A 22,788-nucleotide genomic window follows, 5' to 3' on the forward strand; every position below is an offset into this window, starting at 1 on the left:
TACTATCCATCTCTCTAGCTCATTCTTTCAATCTAACAAGTCTCTGCCTGCAAGTGTGTCTGATACAACAGTGCTTCAGATTTTAGACCTGCTTCCTTGACATAAGATGTCAGACACAATTTCCTTTGTTGTAATAGTCAGTCAGCATGAATAAATCAGGTATCTTTACAGGAACGCCTTATGATACATTTTGAAAAAGACCAAATATTCTCAATTTCAACAGTGCAAAAACTCGATTGTCCTTTCATAAATATACTTATGCAAACATAATGTGACTTTTAAAGTATCCCTAAATACCCATTTAGAGAAATTAGTTTATAGCATGATATTACATAAAAAGGATAGTAGCCAATCAAGCTTCTGTAGGAGACAGTTCTCAGTCGGACCCAAAATGTGTGAATTTGCCCAAAACACATTTGAATGCACCTTATTTCTGAAATACCTTCTTCATTTGTTTTCTCAAAAAAAAAAATAAATAAAATAAAATAAAATAAAATAAAATAAAATAAAATAAAAAGTTTGGACTTGAGTGCAAGTACCTAATTGCAGTATAAAAACAATGAAAGCAGTGGAAAAATAAAAAAAAGAGAAAATCTCCAGTTTCATCAATGAACATTATGCATCCTCATTCCAAAGATGTTGGCCTCCTCATGTCAGCTTAATCCTCTAACAACAGGCTTTTCATAAAGAATAAAATTAAAAACAGGTGTTAAATACCATGGTGAAAGCTGCATTTTACCTCCACTAAACAAATGTTCTGGTTCAGTTCTGTTACAAATCTTGTTGGGGTTAATAGAAATGCTAGGGGGTTGTCTTGAATAGGCATATAGTGGATGTGAGGTGCTTAGAGAAAGGTTCTCATTTTATCAGTCCTTATAAGACTGGTTCTGTTAGGCAAACCTTGCTGCTCTTTCATGCCTAGCTCATATCACCATGGCAACACACCAGCCCCTGCAGGCGTCTGCCAAATTGACAGTGTAAAACAGAGCGCACACATCCACCCATTCATCCAGCCCCCTCTCTTTCTTCAGCAAGGAGACACTGCTTATATAGTTAACTAGTTTATATATATACATATGTTACTGATAATTTATTAGATGATATGAACCGAAAAACAAAAAAACCTGTGACTGCTTTTGTTATTTTTTCAAGGGTTAATTTGTTGGAAATCAAGAGAAGCAAATTGCAATAGGTGTTAGTGACCAAAAGCCTTTTAGGTTGAGATAGAATCACGCGTGGGAGCAGGATCACAGTGTAGGAGGATTTAATGGACCCTCACCTGCAGGGTATACAGGCATTTTCAGCAATTGAGCTGTGATGTTACTAAGCTGTTATAAAGCTTTAGATGACACACACTGTGTCAGTTCACCAGTCTCTTCACAAAGACCATCCATGTACTTATAGCATACAGCATACTTCAAAAGGTATGTTTTCAGTATTAGAAATCTATTACTTTTGACATTTTGCATTAAGAAAAATGTGTAAAACACCAAATGTGCATAATCAACATGACTAACATACTAAATCGCGTGCAAAAACATTGAAACACATTTAGAAATGTACATTTTGATTTGATACAGTAAGCACAGAATGAATACCATGAATACATTTTTTTTCTGTAAACTGAATTGTGAATTGATTGCCTGCAGTCTTCAATGGCTTTTTTTAAGAGACACTCCCGGAGGAGGCTAGGATGCCCATGTGCTCTGAGGCTGCTTGTTTTCAGTGCTGGAAATGTAAATTATTAGAATTAAAATATTACTTTACAAAAGCTTCATAAATCAGAGATGCAAAAGCAGTTACTTTAAACTTTTTCTTGACTCATTTCCTTTCTTTATGATGAAGAAAGAGCCAGCAAACAAAAGTAGATCCAATAATTTATGCACATGATAAAGCAGTAGTAAACTGAATCTATAACAAAAAAAAAATTCTACTTAGTTGGTCACAAGCAGTTGGTGAGGACCAAGCTGTGCTAAAGATGAAATGATCTATGCTCATTAACAGTCCCTAGTGCTGTCTAATTAGCATGTAATAGGACACCAAATCCAGCACAGGAGGCTTGTTATTTAAGGATAAAGCTCATCTCTCATTTGAATGCATTTTTCATAAGCTGCTCTAATTAAGTTTCATTAGCATTATTAATTAAACATGAAAAGCCTCTCATTTCCTCCATATCGTGGTATCTACTTCAAAACACCACAGACTGACAGATTTCATTGTATTGAAAATCTCAGTCACGGTCTCGCCTCTAAATATGACAATGTCAAAAGATCAAATACTTGGGTTAGAAATTTTTTAAAAATCACTTCTTTTTTTTGTGACATGAATCACAATTTAATTCTGCTTTTTTATAGAGTCTAATGTTCAGAATTAATAGTATTCCTCTCTTGAGTCTGTGGAATAAGCTTGTGCTTTAAAAGATTCTGGTGTCACAATGGGTGGTTGAGGATTCCAGCACTGGATTTCAAAAAGCATGCTGCTCACAAATTCACTGATCTGTGTCCTCTAGGTTCACCAAAGATAGCTCTGAAAGGGCACCAACACATGGCAGACCACAGCTCTCTTCTATCTACTAGAGATGGGTACAATGCATAGCCTAATTTCCCAGTTGGGATTTATAAGTAAAAATGCTAATAATTATTATCTTAATTCTGTTTTTCGGCCTCCCATTAACATTGTAATCTTGGATACAGAGCCAATACAGCTAGCTGAAAGATTGTTCAGCATGCTGAGGGTACACCATGGATAGGTCACCAGTTCATTGCAGGGTCAACAAAGATGGACAAAAAAAAACACAAAAAGAAAACTCACACTTACTATAGGGAGAATTTAGAGTGACCAGTTAACCTAACATGCATGTATTTGGATTGTGGTAGGAAGTCTGACCACCACACCACTGTGACAAACAAGATACTATTCAGACTGTACGTATCATTGCGACAAAAGACAACGTGATTACAGTTTCATCAAACTGTAAATTGTGTATTGGTGACATTATGATATACAGTATATAAGTCTCTAAACAGCTACAGAAATCTCATATCTCAGTCTCAAATCTCTCAGTGCATTTGTCTCTTTCCAACCTCTAACTGAAAAATCTATATGCCTCATTTAATAGTTTCCACTTTGGAGCAGATGTCATTGTCTTGTCCAGTTGTTGCAAACCTATTTATAAGACTCCTTAATGCAGCCACCAAAAACCCATGGCCCCATCTTGCCACAAGCTGAATCCATGCTTGGCTTTATGCTTTCATCAGCTAGCTTCATTATGGCTGAGTCTTTCCCTGTCCATTAAAAAAAACATGACATTAAGATAACTTTCAACAGATAACAAGAGCCAAATCATCTGCACTCTGGAATCTCTCAGACATGTTTTATTAATATATCAATGCAGGAAAAATCAAGGTTACTAGGAAAAACTGGTAACTATTATTCCCCTTCTATAGCCCCACTTTCTCTTTGACTGGGTGAACAAGGTGCAGACTCCTAAATAGCTTTTTAATTTGTTTGTATTTTTGATGAAGAATATAAACTATGTTTCATAATAGTGTATATTTTGAAGATTTCAATTTATTCATTCTGGGGCCAGATAGTTACTTTTTTATTTATTGGGAACCACTGGTTCGTCTATCATTTAACAGCTACAAAGTCCACACGAGGAGGAAAGAGAGCAGCAGAATGCTGCATTTTAGCTTGTATTAAAATACATCATTTGTATATTTTGACCATCATATCCACAGGTACCATGTAAATACAAAACATTACACTGGACCTTCATCATTTCCTCCTTGGCTAGGCAGTACCATTTATTGGTTAGGGTTAGCAAAAGTAAACTGCTTGGTTATAATTAGTAATTTATCATAGCTAGAGCTAAAACACATTTAAGTTGCACTTTGACTGTCACTGTCATGGACATCATTGTTCACATTTACATGTGACTGACATGACTTCTATAACATAGTCTTTCACTGTAAATGCAGTCTTTATGTGTCTGCATGCACTGACACCATACAGGTACAATTTAGGAAGGAGGACAGTCTAAAAATAAATTACTTTTTCAATTAAAATCTTTAATTTTAAAAAAATTTAATTGATGAAGAATGTAATAATTATAATTTGATATGAAAATTATCTTAATTGAAGTAAACTAAAGCAAATAGAAAGGTTGTTAGCACTCATAGTGTAATTATTCTGAACAGCATTTCAGAAATATTTTACTATGATGTGCAAACCTCGGTTACCTTGGCTCAAACCTACTTTGTTTGATATGAAACTGGTCTCTTTATTAGAGAATGGACAGCAATTCATGAGGATATCACCAATTTTAACCCAGACTGCTTGATCGGAAAATAGCAACTACAGTGTTAAATAGATTCTGAAGAAAACTAAAAGTTTAAATGTAATGTCCCACCCCTGGGTTATGACTTCCCTCACTTTGAGAGGTTTGTAATTACAGTCTTTGGTCTATCAGGATAAACATTGATCAATGTGACAATATAGACATGTACAAATGTCTTAAAACTGGTACTTATGAATAATGTAACACTTCACTCTATGTGCATGTTACAAATAATCAGTTATACCCTTGCCTAAAGAAATTTCTCAATTCCCCATGGCACAACTACATCATCAAATTAAACTATCATCAAGAATATAAAATTTAATACCTCATCTACATTCACAGATTCATTAACAGGTATGCATATTTTTTCATTCTCAGACGCTTGATGAAAATCGAAGAACTAGAATTAATGCACTATAAGCTGTTTGCATAATGCATTCTTGAGACTGTTTTGTCCATTTTTGAAGAGCTGCAGCAACAAAGAGTTTTTAACAATTCTACCCTCAGAAAACATGAGCATCATAGTCAAAACTTTTCATATATGAATTAGAGTGAGACTGTAAATGTCTAGATTAGAACTTTTTTCATTCTCAGGTGATTGCAGCACATTGTGGTAACATCTTCTGCTGGGTTGTGTGAAAAAATACCATGCACATAAGAGATTTACTTTAACTTCCTTACACTGGTTTGTCTCATGATGAACTGTGTGTTGTCTCTGTGGTGAATTAAGACTGAACTTAAATGCTACAAAACACAGAATTACAAACATGAATAAAACTGCAGCATTGTTCTTTTACTTTCCTCATATACATGGATCTTCCATAGAAGCAGCAACATAAGTTCCAGATGACTTTAACTAAGCCATGTAGTGCGTTTTAAACCCCATCGTATCTTTCAAGCAAAGGTTAAAATGTTTTCCTTACTTTTCAACAACATCTCTCAATCAACACATTGGATTGAATAAGTCCTACGTGGCTTTTAAGGCTTTTCTCTGCTCAAAAAGTGTGAATTAACAAAAGTGAATTCCACCATTCCAACTGGTAGCTAGTTTTACTTTTCTACTCATTTTAGGTCCAGAAAGGATGGCAAATCATTAGACTGCCCAAACTCGCTGCAAAGAGTAAACAAGCACTTTCAGCATTCCTTATGCTACCCTGTAATTTCAATCACAACATGGATCAACTTCAGGAGGGCTCAAATCACAGATGGACCAGCCATCTGTATTTAGTGCCAGCCCTTATACCAGCAGAGTTAGCTAAAACCAATGAGACATATTTTGGTAAACACATGGACGGTATCCCAATGGGCAAATTTATCTAACTTTCTTTTATATGAATTTGTTACAGATTTTAATGGTGTTTGTGTAAAAAAAAATGAGCACCCAAAATATAAACACATCTCTTATAAAATTTGTTAATTTAATCAAAATTTCAAGATTCAGAGAATTAAAGTCTTAATAATAGATTCATATTTTACCATATATTCTTTAAATACAAAGTCACACAATCATAGCATGTGACTAGGGAAGGGCAGAAAGGAGAGAATGAAGGTCTTTTTCTTTCTATATGGAAACATTGTCAGCAGAAAGAAAATAATAAATAAAAACTTCCATGATTTCACATTGCTGAGCAATTCATCTTGGCCAGAATAATAGCCAGAAAAGTGCTCCCTTTTAAATATAAAAGCTACAGCCTCGTGAGCTGCAAAGGCAGGCCTGTCCACTAAAATACACTTTAGAGTACAATTAAGTTTTCCTTCTCCTCAAATCATGTATACCAACTTTGTTTTCTGTAAATAAAGAAAGATAAATGGAATCTTACTTAAAGTAAGATATATATATATATATATATATAAGTAAATCTATCTGTCTATCTATATATATATATATATATATATATATATATATATAGATAGATAGATAGATAGATAGATAGATAGATAGATAGATAGATAGATAGATAGATAGATAGATAGATAGATAGATATTGTAAAGGGAAAACACTACTCAAATATGTAAAATGAAAGAAATCCCAGTGGTAAGTGTAATTAAAATTTGGAGGCCAGATGTTCCCTTCTCTATTCTCCCTGAAGTATCCATTGGCAGACTGAAGCCTTTACATTTTTCAAGAGGCTTTTTGGATTCACAATAAAGAAATAAAATTATCTTTCATTTCCAGCCAATACTTTCTTGTATAAATGTTATTTGCTTCATGTTTTCTTCTGAAATGTCCATTAATGCCGTGAGGATAGACTCTTGATGACATTGCCTCCCATTTACTTATAGCATGATGGAAAAGAAACACAAATTTTAGGGATATGTTTATGTTCCTATTTTAATTTACTTGCTTACTTGCTTTTTTTTATTGCTTTGTTGCCGTTTACTTAGATTGCATCCCTATGTTCAACCTATAGTTTAGACATTAGTTTGTATTGGTATAAGCCATGAAGCTGGGCACAGCTGCAGATAAAATGCAGCTGGTAGGCAAATGTAGAACAAAAATAAGCTTTATTGAAAGCGTACATAGTAACACAAAGTGCTGTAAGGCAGGTTATTGAAGACAATAAATTATGCAACTGAACTGGAAGAGTGAACTGTATCACAATGTGTAGCTACAACAAAAATCTGGCAATAAGTATAGAGTTAAACAAGCCAGGGCATTTAAACTGGGAATACTAACAGAAACAACAGCTGGCCTCAACAAGATCAGACCAGATTTCTGAAGGACTCTTCTTTAGCTGTGAGTTTCTTATTTTAGCTGTTGCATTTAGTTGTAGCATTTCCATCCCATATGACATGAAACCACATGGTGTTGAGGTTGTGTTTCAGGGCTACAAGCCACCCAGGGGGCGCTTAACTTATTTCTGCCATAGTGTAACCCCATAGGCAACTCTGTAATGCAAAATGATCAGAGTAAGATGTTAGATGTCTCATGTAGCTTCCATGACTCACATTGTAGATGAAATTGATACATAAAGAAATAATAGTGACAATAAATACAAAGGTGAGTTTCTTACTATAATTTAAGCATAATAAACACAGTTGATGGCATTGTCAATGTTCATGGCTTGCATAACAAATTTATTTTGTTATGTGAAATGTTGATTCTCCCTTTCATAGGTTTGTATTCTTCTTTAAGCTCTATCTATCTATCTATCTATCTATCTATCTATCTATCTATTTATTTATTCATGTTCAACTTTGTCTTGTTAATCCTTTAATGTAATCAAAACTGTACCTTACATTTTGGCTGTTACCATCTGTGCTCCTCCTGATGTCGTCTCTCTATGAGCTTGAACTGCAACACAGGCTTTATGTAAACCAGTTCCTTCTAAAATAAGTGTTTTTTTTTTCATGTGGTCCAGGTTCAAATCCTGGCCTAGGGCCCTAAGCTGCATGACAATCCCCACTCTTGTTTGACCCCCTTTCCTGTCAAGTCTCTGTGAAATAAAGGCCACCAACATTAAAAAAAATAAAGATTGTGTTGAATAATCCAGGAATTATTTATGTGATGCTTGTATAATTTCAGATACAAGCACTGATTCCAGTTGAACTTCCAACTGGTGTAGGATTAATCCAAACAAACTTGACTCTACCTACAAAACATTTGGTTTCAAGGGAAGGGCAATTGATCTCATGGAATCTGGTTAAATTTAACCAACAAATGTCAAATGTGTTCATTTGCCTGATGTTTGATGACTGGTGAGAGGAAGTCCACGTGGTTCTACAGTTTCATTGGGTTGCATTTGAATACACTTTGTATGCCCAATTAAGAGATAACAGTCACATGGTACTTAAAAGAAAAGAAAAAAAAGAAAATAAAGAAAAAAAAATGAAGATATTTGGGAGAAGAGGTGGGATGGCCATTCCCAATTAGTCTTATAAAAAATGTGGTGATAAAATTGATCTATTTGAAATAGTATAAGATAATTTATAAACTCTTTCACTTTGTATTATATGCGCATTAACTGAAGCAGTAAATTGAATTTGAAAAAAAAGGTCAATACTTTATGGATGAATATGTAGATATTACCAAGAAAAAAGTGTTTTCATTTTGAATATATTGTTATGCAGTGAGTTAGACTGTACAATGATTATATCCACATTGATGTTAAGCCTTAGCAATCTAATTCTGCCTTAATGTTTATTTCAGATAATTCAGTGAGAGCTGAAATAGATATAAAAAAATTTAAATAGATTACAAGAGAGCACATGGTAGTATAGCTTGAATGAACACACTAGATTTTTTTTCTATGCTATTTAGATAGTATGCATGTCAGTTTAATGATTTCTGAATGCAAAAAAATTTAACTGCATAACAGATAGCTACATAAAGTGATAAGTGAGCAATTATTATAAAGTAAATAAAATTAAAATACTTACGCTTATTATTATTCTCTTCAAGGGAAGTTCTAAAAGTGTCATAAATAAAAATGTATTTAAAAGACTTCTGTTAAGTGAAGCAAAAATAGATATGTAAAAATCTGTTGCATAGCAGAAGTCATTTATCTGCTTATTAAAAATAAAACAATGATTATAACAGTGGCTAACCATAAAAACTGTTTGCTCTTAGACACTGGGGACCCATCTGCTGAAGGCAATAATTGACAGATCTCAGACCTACTTAAAGACCTACAGAGCTGAGCCATTCTAACTTAATTGAACTATTTAGATGTGAATAAACACACACACACACACTGCTGATGTAAAAAATTTGGTCACCTTCCAACTGTGAGTGTAGTTATCAACATGGGTAAATTGTGCAGCTTGCATGACATAGTGGGTATGCCTTGTCTAACAATGCAGCAGATATTGCTGGCATTATGTGAACATGGTAGCAGGGGGAGTGAAAGGGAGTGTCAATCTGGATGTTGAGGTAATGAATCAGTTAATCCCAGCTGTCTCTGGCAATGATCCTCATCTCTCTATCAGTGTGGTTATGCATAAAATTAATCAACTCTTCATCTAGTGACTGTAGTTACTTCTGTATCTCTCAGAAATGTGTACAATGCTCTAACTCATGAGGTGTTGTATTGGTCCTTCACAAAACAAATCTGTGAGGTGTAACTCACAGTAGGGCTGGGCGAATCAATCCAGTCGATCGGGATTATCGATACCAAGGCCAGTATTGGTATCGTTCAGTATTTTCTTACAGAGTGCTCACGAATGAGAGCCAACCAATACCCAGTTTTGCTTTGGTGTTTTTGCCAGAGAACAAAACTGACTCTCATGTATGATGCATTTTTAATAGTCTATTTATAACTTTGCAGGTTACAGTTTAGTTTCAGTACATACTTGCTCAACGGTAGGAGCTCAGATTTCTAACCCATTCTAAAAAAAAAAAAAATCTTAAATTTATATATATAAAAAACATCTGACTTTGCAATTCTGTGCAACACAGTTTTCAGTTTTAAGCAAATTTGTGTAGCAAGTATAACACCTTTTCAGGCAACCATCTGAATTTGCTTCATCTGCACCTTGTAGTTAATTAGTTGACCTGTGCTTAACTTAAGTTAGCATGAAAAACAGCTTGTGGCATCCAGATTGAGTTTTAAAAAGTTTTTCAAAAGACGAATGGTAATACTGCTACTACTATAATTACTACTACTACTACTACTACTACTACTACTACTACTACTACTACTAATAATAATAATAATAATACTAACAATAATAATAATAATAATAATAATAATAATAATAATAATAATAATAATACATTTAATTTATAGATAACTTTACATAATACTCAAAGATGCTTTCGATAAAACAGGTAGTAAATAGCAAAAAGTTAAAATTGAGTAAATGACAGATATTAAGCATTAAAAGCAATTTTGAAAAGATGAGTTTTGAGCAGTGATTTGAAGATGGAAGGTTCTGTTTAGTGTCTGATTAGAGGTGGCAGAGTGTTCCAGAGAGAGGGGCTGCAATGGAGAAGGCTCTGTCTCCCCAGGTTGTGTGCTTTGTTCTGACAGGAGGGTGGAGGAAGTTGGAGTTTAATGACCGGAGGCTTCAGGATGGAGTGTAGGAGTGGATGATGTCTGTCAGGTAGGAAAGGGCCTGGTTATGGAGGGCTTTGAAAGTGAGGAGGAGAACTTAAACTGAATGCGTTGAGGGGTGGGAAGTCAGTTAAGGAGGATAGGGGTGACGTGGTCATGGTTACGGGAATGGGTAAGAAGTGAGCGGCTGAGTTCTGGATATACTGAAGTGTGGTGAGGAGTTTGGAGGGTGAACCATAGAAGAATCCAGTTACAAGAATCCAGTTTGGAGGTGATGAAGGTGTGGATCAGAGTTTCGGTGGCAAAGGGGGAGTGCGAAGGTTGGAGGCGAGCTACTCTCTTGAGGTGGAAGACAGTTCTGGCAAATTATTAGCATGCCAGATTTATTGTAGTTGAGTTGCCAATAGGTGGCCTGCATCCATGAGTTCATTTCTGTGATGCAGTTAGTTAAAAAAGAGTTGTTAATATGAATGAACTGTTCTCTACTGGAAAGATATGATCTTAGCCAGGAAAGGGCAGCGCCGGTGATGTTGAATGAGGATTCATTGAGAAGAATGGTGTGGTTGATAGTGTTGAAAGCTGCAGTGAGATTGAGGAGGATACCAAGATGTCTAGTCAGATGTAAGAAGGAGGTCATTTGTGACTTTAAACAGAGCTGTTTCAGTGCTGCGATAGGAGCGAAAGCCTGATTGGAAGATTTCAGACAAATCATTACTGATGAGGTAAGACTTGAGTGGGGTGGCAACGGCACGTTCCAGGATCTTTGACAGAAAGGATAGTTTGGAAAATGGCTGAAAGTCTATGACATCTGGGTGGAGGCTGAGTTTTTTGAGGATAGGGGTGACAGCAGCCAGTTTAAATGAGTGAGGAACAGAACCAGAACTCAGCAGTGCATTTGTCTGTATTAAACAAGTCTTGCTGGGTTTGAGGAGCTAGTTTATTGTTGTGAAGAGAGCTTTGGGGTGATGGAACCAGAGTGGATGAGCTGAGTGTAGTGGCTGGACTGAGCAGTAGTGAGAGCAGCATTGGATTCACAAAGGAAGTCCTTGTAGGCTTCAAGATGGACTGTAAGTCCAGTTTTCCTGAAGGGTCTCTCAAGCTGTCACTTATGGGATTTCAGTTTATGAAGCTGAGGAGTGTACCGAGAAGCTGTGTGAGTGAAATAATGTTACCTTCATCTGATAGTGCCTTTGAAAAGTTGTGTGGGTGAGCCTCAGCAGATAATCTCTCAATTCAGATAATATCCACAGACTAAAGCAATTAGTGGATGTAACATTTAATAATAACTTCTTTTGTTGGTAACTTTAGTCTAAAAGTTGTTGTTCTCAAAGAAACACCTCATCTATTAGCATTGCTTTACTGCACTCAGGATGACATCTGCAACAGCCTCAGTGACAGTGACTGCAATAGTGCACTTACACACTTATGCCATTTTCTTTTTTTTTCTTTTTTCTAATACTGCTATGCTTTCATAATAGAAAAATGATAAAAAAAAAAATACAAATTTTTAGCTGTAGCCCTTACCCAAATGCCTTCTTAAGTCTGCACCTGACTGTGGGCATCAGTACATTAGTACTAATGCTCAAAATCAGGGCAATAGCATTAGCATTTGAGCATTAGCATTAGTACTTAGGAAAAGTCCAGGCAAACACTCATTTGCCTCAAATAACATTATCTTCATTTTACCTGGATTGCTGCTGCTTTATGCGTGCTTTATGTGTGTGTATGTGTGGGTGTATGGAGGAGCCGTCTGAGCCCTACCCACTGTGAAACTGCTGCACAGAGAGTGGACGAGAAGATATAACCACTGCGGCAAGAAATGACAGCAAAATCAAAGCAAATATATGGACACGTCTCATGATAATTATGTTATCACACACTAATTCCATAATGTCATATTCATGGTGGGCCAACCTGAATTGCGTGAGGAAGAAGTGCAATGCAGCACGGCTTCTGCACAAGAATGTGGCTTAAACTGAATTAAATCTAATAAATCCTGTCTTGATGCGACAAAATCTGTCCGAACACACGGGACAAGTAATGATCTAGTCATGCTAACTAGCTTAACTAGACAGCTCAAACACCAACATGATATGTACTTTTGTAATATATTCTCAATATTAACAGTCCTCCTTGGCTTTTTCTTTACTATTCATTCAGCTTGGACTACCATGACAAAACAGATATCTAAAACAAGATGACTTGTATTGCCTATCACGTACACTTATTTATTTTTTTATTTATTTATTTTTAAATGCCTGTATCCTTCTAAGACGTTGCAGATGCAACCTATTATAACTGAACTATGTGGGTGATAGTGGACCTATATTAAAGCTCATAGCAAAGAGCTTATAAACTCACAATTACATCAACTAGAAGATTAAAACCTTGAAATTGTTTCACTGCCATTACAGCAACTTTGTAATCAACTGAATGGCTTGGCTCAACACACAAAGAATAGAAGTTTGGATATTCTGACAAAATAAGTTGATCCACAATTCAATTAGTAAGTACCCGATTCAGAGTGAGGAACTAGATGAATGCTACCATTTGCTAATCCATTCAAATCTATAACACTTATTTATGACTTTGTATAGAATTTAATCTTTTAAAAAGCACGACTAAAAGGCTCAGTAGCTTAATTTCCTGTCCTCCTTTCTTTCCCACTTTCTGTAGAGGGTGCAGGGTTCACAGCTGTGTTCTGCAGCAAAAGACAGCAGGGGCTTTAAAAGCCTACTGTTTCACGAACAGACATGTTATTGTTGCTGCTATTGCATCCCTAACTGTCAGGACCATGTGAGTATAATCCCAGCCCAATGGCAAACATAGACAATGAGCAAGAAAAAAGAAATGCAATCTACTGTAAGCTTCTGGTATATCTAATCACACTGCAACCCAACTAACCCAAATAAGAACGGCCCTGACATCCAGACACTGGCTCACACAACCTAGAATAAATGCACTGTACAAGATGGGAGAAGCAAGTGATAAGACATAGACATGTTTACATGTCACTAACAGGATTATTTTTCCCTACAGAGCAATATCCTCACTGCACTCACTTCTGTGGTACACCAATAATTTAAATAATCTCTTCATTGGCTGATTGTTTGAAGTCCAGTTTAGTGAAGATGAAGGAGCTATTTCCAAAGCACCATGTTTTTATAAATTCAGAAATTGCATTTTCTACAAGGGGGAAAAGTGATGCAGACCCTCCCACCTCTTAATACCCTGCTTGCTGGAGAGCCCATTCTGTTAATTAACCAAACCACATGGGGCCAAACATAAGTCCAACTGCTCTCTCACTTGTTTTGATTGAAGTTCACTGTATATCCAGTCCATTAAATAAAAAGCAAAGGAGGAAGCACATGAGATGTATGCCAACATGTGCCATATTTGAGGGGGTTTAAGGGAAGATAGGCATTGGATCTTGCAGTGTAGAAAAGAATGTACAAGGAAAATTACAGCCTCACTTTATAACCATTCAGCTCATTTTGGCTTTTTTGCTTTATGTCATTTCTTCTTTTTGGTTATGCATCAGTGCCTGTCTTTCTGCTAACTTCCTCACCTTTCTCAAGTGTGAGAAAAGATAAATGTGAATGCTGTAAAAGGATAGCAAACTTGGCATTTGCTGGTTGAAATATTAGTGGAAAACGTTCAGCCTTTGCAATTACACACACACACACACACACACACTGTCACGAATATGTACACTCACACCCACATACCCAAAGCTAAATCGTGACAGGAGTGATGGTGAGTGTACATGGGCTGCTGACAGCTTTATAAGCACACCTCTTTTAAATCTCCTCAGATGCTTGTCTGCCACCAGGAAATCTGATGTCCATTAACACATTTCAGCTGTTAGATCACATCAGCTCTCACAGATGGATAGCTTCTCTTTTGTTTGCTTGTTTATTTGGAGTTTTGCTGTGTATTGTCTTACAAAGCAAATCACCTGGAGTTTTCATATAAATCAGTGATTTTATATCATTCATGCCTCTAAGGTCCACAATGCAAACCGGCTGTCTCTACTTTTTATACAAGCTGGCTGACTATTTTCCTTCCTTACTCAGCAAACCCACCACAGAATCTTGGATATCTAATATAAATTAAGTCTTGCAATAAACTTGATCAGGTGAGGGGAAAAAATAAGTTTCACCGTGAATAATAACATCATGAAATTAAAAGCTGCATTGATCACTAAAACATGAATGCAGAAATGAGAAAATGGCATTGTGAACTCAGACAGGTTTCAAAAGAGAATTGCTTTTGTGATCAAACTGCAACAGCTGATGAAATCTAAGGAAATGTAGATAAACACTCATAGAGATCAAAACTAAGAATTAACACTGAGGATGATGGATAGCTTTTTTGGTCCCCAATCTATCAAACATCTTCTTTGTGTATATTGTATAAAGTTTGCCCTCCAGAGCGCCATCAAACGTTATGAGGTAAATAAATATTTTTGAAACAATAATTACTGAACACTATAACCCTGACATTCTGACACAATAGAAGTGCTGGTTTCATTGATTTACATTTACTGCCAACTGTAGCTGCTCTGCTGTAAGAAACAACTGCAAGATAGAACTATTTCCTATCATTTATACAGTTTGTTAATCAATACTCATTTTAAATCATTGTTTTACATTAAGTTTGCTACACAGTTGTTTCCATCTGAATTTGTATATATGATAAAACATTTTCTTCATTACTCTTGACTATTTCATGATGTATCTGCCACTTCAAGCTAAATGTGTATACATCCCTCTTACTTTGTCGTTTTTAAAGTAAATAGCTTTTGTTTAACTATACTGATTTATTGAAACTTCTTTTGACCTGCTGGAAAAATATATAGGTACGCTGCATATATGTTGTTTCTTTACATTCTCAAATAACTGAAAAGTTGGCTTCAGCAGCAATAAGGTGTTCATACAAAGTGGCTGCATATCAAGCTGTGGAAATAGAACTTCTGCAACATCTGTAGCTGCTCCAACTGCACAAGCTGGTCAAGGTCTCAGCAGAAGTAAAAGAGAAAATGTAACAATTCATGTTTAAAGCAGCTGAAAGTTTCACACCTTTTAATTTTTGTACTATCCCGATAAAGAATCTAAAATTGCCCCTTCACTAAAATTTCCTTACTCTTCTCCTACACACAGCTGCAGTGTAAGTTTAGTCTGCATATGTGTTCCTAGAGGGGATAGCAGAAGGTGCTAATTCATGGACATTTATGCAACAGATTGTTACTTTGAGACTCATCCTGCACAATATTTTCCACGGGCATTGCACTGCTCCACTTTTCTCCCACACACAAACCCTTTCTTTTCCACTGCACTCCCTTCTGTGAAGAGTCAGGGTTAAAATAAATGTGAAATATTATGTGTGCACATAACAACAACAAAAACAATCAGATTACACATTTTCATTATCTATCTATCTATCTATCTATCTATCTATCTATCTATCTATCTATCTATCTATTGGTCACTGGTGACATTCAAAGAGTAAATCTGCACTGGATCACTTATGGCAGAGAGCTGCTGCTGTACTGAAGCCTGGGGGCTTAAATGTCTTTGCATGTCTGTCCACACTCAGTGACGTCACAGTGGGCATTCTCGTCTGTCAAATGCTGCTTTCAATATTCCTTGGAAGTGAGAAGGCAGACATTGTCATTTCCATCTGTGTGTGTTAGATACATGAGGCTTGAAAACACATGGGTGCCTCAAGGTTTGATTGTTTCTTTCCTATAAAAAAACCCAAACTTTTCTACTGATATGAATGACCATGGCAATTTTACTGGCTTTATAGTACATTTGTTTTACATGTAAACCCAACATGCTAAACACTAAAAGCATGAGAAATAAACAAGTGACACATAATGCATTCATACATAAATCTAGAAAAAAAATGTATGTAACCAGAGACATAGACTAAAATATACATACATTCACATACACATACACAAAATACAGTAGAGCACACATAAGGAGACTTAACTTAAGAAACAGAGTATGCAATGTGGGGTGCGTGATAAGCAAAATAATGTAAATATATATAGATCACATTCACATGCTGTGTCGCTGTGCGCCACAATAGAAAACAAGCCATGAGTGCAGAATTCCCCAGTCTGCCTTCAGTCTTCAAGCCTGCTGAGCTTCAAAGTTTTCAGCAACATACGTAAATGAAGACAGGCCTCAAAAAGACTTTTTTATTTTTCTGTGAAAGCCTACCAAATTGATGCTTGCTGAATGTATTGGCTGGACTAGGTCAGCTTTGGAAGAATCCTAAGTAAAAACATGAGGCTGTAATTTTCAGCATCTGCAGACAATGCGCTGGCCAGACCCTGCACAGTGATGGGTAGACTCTTCTGAGTAATTTAAAGGAGTTTGAGGTGATTTTCCACCTTTCTTTTGATCTTTTTTCTACCTATTACCCTTGTCTTATCCTGTTTTTTTTATCTTTTATCTAAATATGGCCACCAGGAAGAGATGAGTGAGAATCAAAACCAGCTCCTGCTCTTTAGAGTAACTAATAAAGCCACACTCACCTGAAGCGAACAATGCCACTGTGGATTGGAAGTCTTGGTCCGCCTCTGCTGTCTGATTTATGATGAAAGCTGCAATATATGTGGTAAATCTAAAAGGCACGATATTTAATCAAACAGCAGAAGCTGAAACAACATTTCTATTTAGAGCCAGGACATTTGCACCACACACATGATGCTCATTATTTTTATTCAGCTCGGTTGGTCACTCTGTTGGAATGCCAGCGCTCATTCAGGAATCCCTAATTATTCCCTAATTGTCTATTATTTGTTGACATGAAATAATAATTTGTGTTCCTTGAGCATTTTACCCTCTCCCTACTTCTCAGACGACTCTGGGCCACCTGTGAAAACACCTAAATATTGTTAGAATGGCTCTTGAAGAGAAACAGCAGTGGCGGCGCGTGGGCGGGTACTCTAATATGATTGGCTCAGGGACACTGTAAGCCTGAGTGGCAGCTCTTAATGGGAGCCCTGGAGAGGTAACCCAACAGCTGTGTGTTTGCTGCTAATGAGAGATAGGGGAGGAGTAAAGGATCACAGACTGGAAACACTCTGATAAACTCTTGCGTGAGAGAATGGCTGGGGAAGATAGGAAATCAAGTTTTCTCGGGTGTGCATTGCTTAAGGCTTCCCTCTGTGACAAACCCCGCGCTTGACTCATTGCTCCTGGTCCATTGCTTTATGCTTAAGCAGTTATGATCACTGGCGTCAGGGTTTATGGGAAGAAAGCAAGAGAGTCACTGTAGCATGGGATGGATTTCACTCCCTGCTGAGCCCTTGCTGATTTATTGCCTTGAGCAAAAACCATTGTTTTAGTTATTTCTTTTCTTTTATGACACTGCTGTAGTTTTAAACACGTGTCAGCTATGACTTGTGCATTCCAATTATTTTCTTTGATAGTCTTCAGTGGCGAGGAGACATTATCCTATAATGTGCATTGTTGCAACAAGCACAACGTTAACATTCAACCCCTCTAATTTCCTCAGCAGATGCCACTTCCATGCCTTATTTTAACCGCCTGAGGGTGGCGCCAAATGAATAAATAAGTGGCCAAACAGCTCCCATTTTAGGCCACTCATTTTGCTACATGTAATGCATATCAACAAGTAAGCTGTCAGTGTGGGCTACCTGTTACATCAAATTTAGACAGGTTGTTCAGTCTGTTATTTCGAACAACAGAAAAACGCTGATCGTTTTGCAGCGAGGAGAAGATGAGTGCAAACGGGCACAAGAGATTGCACGATGCGCTTATTAAATAAGGTGCTTTCCCACTGTCTGATGTGACCTATTTTGATGAGATATTCTTAAACTGTTGGAATCACACAATTTTCCGGTAAGGAGCCGTGGCATAATGTGATGTTGAGTGTGAAGTTGCTGTGCGCTGCGGTGGATAGGAGCCCCACCTCCTCCCACGCTCTGATGAGTAGAGAGGGAGAGAGACGGAGAGGGGGGAGCAACTAACCTCCTCACAGTATCTCACCACTTGCTCTCTGGAAATGCTTCAGAAGGGCTCCTCATTTAGGACCAGTTGTCGCTGTTCCGTTTTGCGTTGCAGAAATGCCATTTGTGTTGCTGCCGTTTAGACATCCAGTGCGCCCTTAAGAGTGCGCTCTAAGCTACTTGCATCAAGGAAGGCGCTGGAGAAACTTGGAGAAAAGGGATGCGACAGCGAGTGCAATATCTTGGCAGAGATCAGTTATTTGAGGATTGAAAATGGCACACAGTGGGGTCCCAGTATGGAGTAACAGTCTTCGTTTTCCTGCTCTTTTCTAAAGCAGCCTAATCTCAGACAAACTGCCCTTTAACTTCCAGCTGAAAGAAAACAATCTGCTCGGACGACGGTGGGTTTAGGACCCTGAATTTGATGAAGAAAGTTGTCAGTGCTGTTCGTGGATTTTGTGGCTGCTGGAGTGATTCTGGTGACGGCAGTGCGAAGGAGATTTGAGGTTTTAGACACCTGCCTCTGGAAGGCACCGGTGGACATTTCGGAAGCGAAAAGCGCTCAAATTCAAGTCTCTGGCTCAGGTACGAAAATTTCAGTTTGCAATAAAGTTATTATTGTTTTTTTAATTGTCACTGAAGTTTCTTAACCCCCAGCATGTCGATGTTGTCTGATGCGCTGTGAATTCAAACAAGCTGTGTAGGCTGTATTCCTTTTCATACAACTTTAGCTTAAACTGAAACAGGCAGCAGCTGCTAGGTGTTACAGGTTGATAGGATACCGTGCTGGGGAGGCTGTCCAGATATGTCACCCACAATAAGGATGCGCTGCTTGATTGATTAGACGATGCATTTCAATCAAGACACATACGAGGACACTGAAGTTGGGTGAGTGATGGCATGAAGTCATTAACTCGGCGTATCAGTGCACTTTAGCAACAACGCGAGCGCAAGCGCTTCAGTCTGATCTGTCCTGGCGATCTGGTAATTGCATTTTTTTTAATACCATTATGTTTCTGCGAAGCAGAAAATGCGATCCAATTCTACCCCCCTTTTCCTCGCCATTCACTTCATCCCAGCTGCGAACATCACACTAATCGCCATTTATTTGACGCTCTTTACTAATGCGAAACATTTTCTGCGCAAATAATTCTGACGTAGCCTTTAATAACTTGTCGAGTTTTTCTTCTTTTTTTTTAATGATTTTTTTTTTCTCCTATGGGGAGACTCGGGCTTCTAATTGGAGAGGAAAAAATCTTTGATCAGCGCATCCGCATGGGTAATCTCTTGTGCTCCCCAGTGAGATTCTGGGGTGTTGTTTCTCGACACTCCACCGACCACCAGGCACATTTTAATAGACTGCGCTACACAGTGTTGGCGGTCCAAGTTCCCACACGAACTGTAGGCGAGGCTACAGGGCCGTCAAGACAGAGGGGATCAAAGCAAGCCTGTAACCCACTTTTACCCCCCAACAAACTGTCTCAAAGATCGATATCTATCTATCTATCTATCTATCTATCTATCTATCTATCTATCTATCTATCTATGGAAAACTGGCTAAACTCTGCTCTGTGTGAGTGTGTGGGACCTAAACCATCTAGGAATATAAATGATGGGTCCTGTCAGTATGCACATTCCTCCCTCTAAAGAATCTGGTAATGTCTGAATACAGCCTCTTTGATCTCAGTGTAGTTAATGGGATTTTTTGTGTAATTGCAGTGACCCTCCATCACTGTTTTTCTGTGACTCACCCTACATATAGCTAAATGAAATGGCCGTGCCCTTAGCAAATGTTCCCAACCAAAGGCCATTGCTTTCTCATTACCACTAGCCAGAGTCTGCAGTCAGTAGAACTGTGCAGCCTAACATTTTGCAATAAATTCTATTGGTAGATCAGCTGTGTAAGGAGACCCATAGCTGGGATACTACCCATCATAAATCACGCTGGTGGGAGGGTAATGGGTTTTACCTGTTATACTAGCTAAAGGCGCAGAGTCAGCCGATATATCAAATCACATCAGTTGAGAAAATCATTAAATCACCCGTTATCTCTCCATGCTAGCTAAGCAACAATGAGCACAGCCTACAGCAGGAATTCAAGAACTTGATTTGTGGCCGGTAACAGGTGAAAATTCAGGCTCTGCAGGGCTTTGGTGGCGCTGCAGGCTCAGAGTCTTTTCTGTAGTTACTGCGAATAGAGCAATTAGTGCAAAATAATCTATTTGATAATGACTGACTCTTCTCCTGACACCTTCCTAAACCTTTCATATGTTAGTAATTTATAATTATGACCCAGTTAATTCTATGCTTGAGTCATTTCTGTTGGACCTTTGGAGTGGCTAACTTAAAGAGCCAATGTCATCCAGCCAGTCACTGAGTTGACTCAGTCCAACAGTCTGTCACTATGGCAACCAAAACAGGCACATACACCCTGCAATATAATTACATTGTTCTTTGTTTTTACCTGCATTTCATATGTATTATGATACAACACTCTCACATCTGAAGCCAAACCATCCATTATCTTTTTGACTTCACCACCCAAATAAGAAAACAACCTTGATCTACTTAAGTACCTTTTAATGTAATATTATATTTCCTCCACAGAGTTTCTGATGGAATTAATTAGCAATTTTACATAATTCTACCTCATATGACCCCTTGTTATCATAAATGCTGATAACACCATAATAAGATAACATAAGATCGGCTGGTTTGAGCTGTATATTGAATTAATTTGATAAGTGCTTCATAACATTTGTCCTTAGAATAATAATAATAATAATAATAATAATAATAAAAACAAACGACATGAGATCGACATGTGCCTGTAGTGCTAAAGTTTATTTGGTAATCTCAGCAGGTAGAGATATTTCTGTATTTTCCTCCAGCTAGTGTAGGTGGAAGTCTGGTTTGTAAGCTCAGATGGTGCCAGTTTTTCAGTTTTTCAGAGGTTTTTTTTTTTTTTTGTTGTTGCGTCTGAGTTCAGCAACTCTGGCCTCATTAGAGCAGAGAAGTGTTTCTTTGGGAGCAACTGCACTATTTGACATCAGCCATGATTTTTATTGTAGACACATGGAAGTTGAAATGTTTTCTAGAACAATGGGGTCATCTGGGTGGTGCCCTATGTGAGGGTACTGTGAGAGACTCCATCAGAGTTGTGGTTAGACTGGTGTTTGGCTGCCACTGAGGATTCTCTCCTTCTCCTTCATGGGGAGACACAGCAGCAGCAGCTGTGGTTGCCGAGCCTTCAGGAGAAGGTGCTGTTGCTGGGGAGGATTCACTGTCATTAAATAAGGTTGTGGAGGAACAGGTAGATTTGTGAGTTAAAGAAGAGATGAGAGGGAACAGGAAAGGAGATACATGTTAGGAGACACCAACCTATCCTGCATCAATTGTTGAAATTCAGTTATTTTCTCTTTCTTTTGGAGCTGTTGCAACTTTCCAATAATCCTCTTTTGCATGTGTTGTTTATCCAGCAAGCCAGAGCCACTTTCCTTTAATTACTAAGAAACTTTGTGGTTACATAAAGCTGTTTATCTCTCCTCTTTTCATGGAGATTTGGAGATTTGTTATGGATTAAGGCATGCAAGTGTTTTCAGAACTAGCATAGTTTCCACCTATTATAATCTAAGTTGTTTTTGTCTTTTTCTGAAATCTTTTTTTTTTTCTCTTTTTAACAGCAATGTTAGTTGGAGAGTCTTGTTTTTTTCTTTTTTCTTTCTTAACCCCATAGTTATGTAGTCAGATATCTATACAACTATGATGCTTGAACATAAGCAACAACAGACACTCAGGAGACTTGGTAAGCATGAGGAAGATTTCTCTTTGTTTTATGTTATCTGGTAATTGGATGATCTTTTTTAGTAAATCATTAATCAGTGGAAGGAAGGTCATGCTGATCCTGGGTCAAGAAACACTTATTCTGTTGTGATGACTAGCATTTAATCCTAACAACAGTTAAATGAGTCCTTCCGGTCTCATGCAAAAGGCTTTTATTGACTACACTCTTTGTTGTAACGTTAAACATTTTTATAAGACAAACAACAGGCGGTCCCATCATGCAGTTTGGAGCATCCATTAAGGGTAATTTTCCATTATGTAACACAGGTTGCCATTCTTTTTTTCTCAATGTTGTACCTATCCTAATGATCACAGTGTATGACAAGCTGCATGTCTTCATTGGTAGAGTTCTAGCCTCAATCAAGCAATGGATGCCGTCGTTTTTAAAGCACTGATTCTTCAGTTGTGTTTCGATTAGGTGTTTAGCTCAATGTGTTTGAACAGACTGTTTTTTGGTCATTTTTAAGAACTCTATCCTGTGTAATACAAATCTTCTTGATATGTCCTATTAGCTCTCCATTAAGCAGACCTCTTTTAAAATGCATCTACACAAACTGCTGCTCAAGGAAGACGTAAAAATGTTTCTATTGCGCAAACACCAAAACATAGTCATATG

At 37.4% G+C, this 22,788-nt stretch overlaps 1 protein-coding gene across 4 annotated transcripts in view; it reads left to right on the forward strand.

Annotated features, from left to right (window-relative positions):
* The first annotated feature begins 18,108 nt into the window (after positions 1–18,108).
* The window catches only part of pcdh1a (protocadherin 1a), an 80,594-nt gene continuing 75,914 nt past the window's right edge, over positions 18,109–22,788 (forward strand). For 3 of the 4 annotated variants that reach the window (XM_042009218.1, XM_042009220.1, XM_042009221.1), the window contains exon 1: positions 18,395–18,914. The gene's annotated coding sequence lies outside the window, so the exon portion shown is untranslated. Of the gene's footprint in view, positions 18,150–18,394; positions 18,915–22,788 lie in introns of those variants that run through there. The other variant, XM_042009219.1, reaches the window with a different exon arrangement.

This window comes from Melanotaenia boesemani, chromosome 15, assembly GCF_017639745.1.
Source record: "Melanotaenia boesemani isolate fMelBoe1 chromosome 15, fMelBoe1.pri, whole genome shotgun sequence".
In the NCBI taxonomy this organism is placed as follows: Eukaryota; Metazoa; Chordata; class Actinopteri; order Atheriniformes; family Melanotaeniidae; genus Melanotaenia; species Melanotaenia boesemani.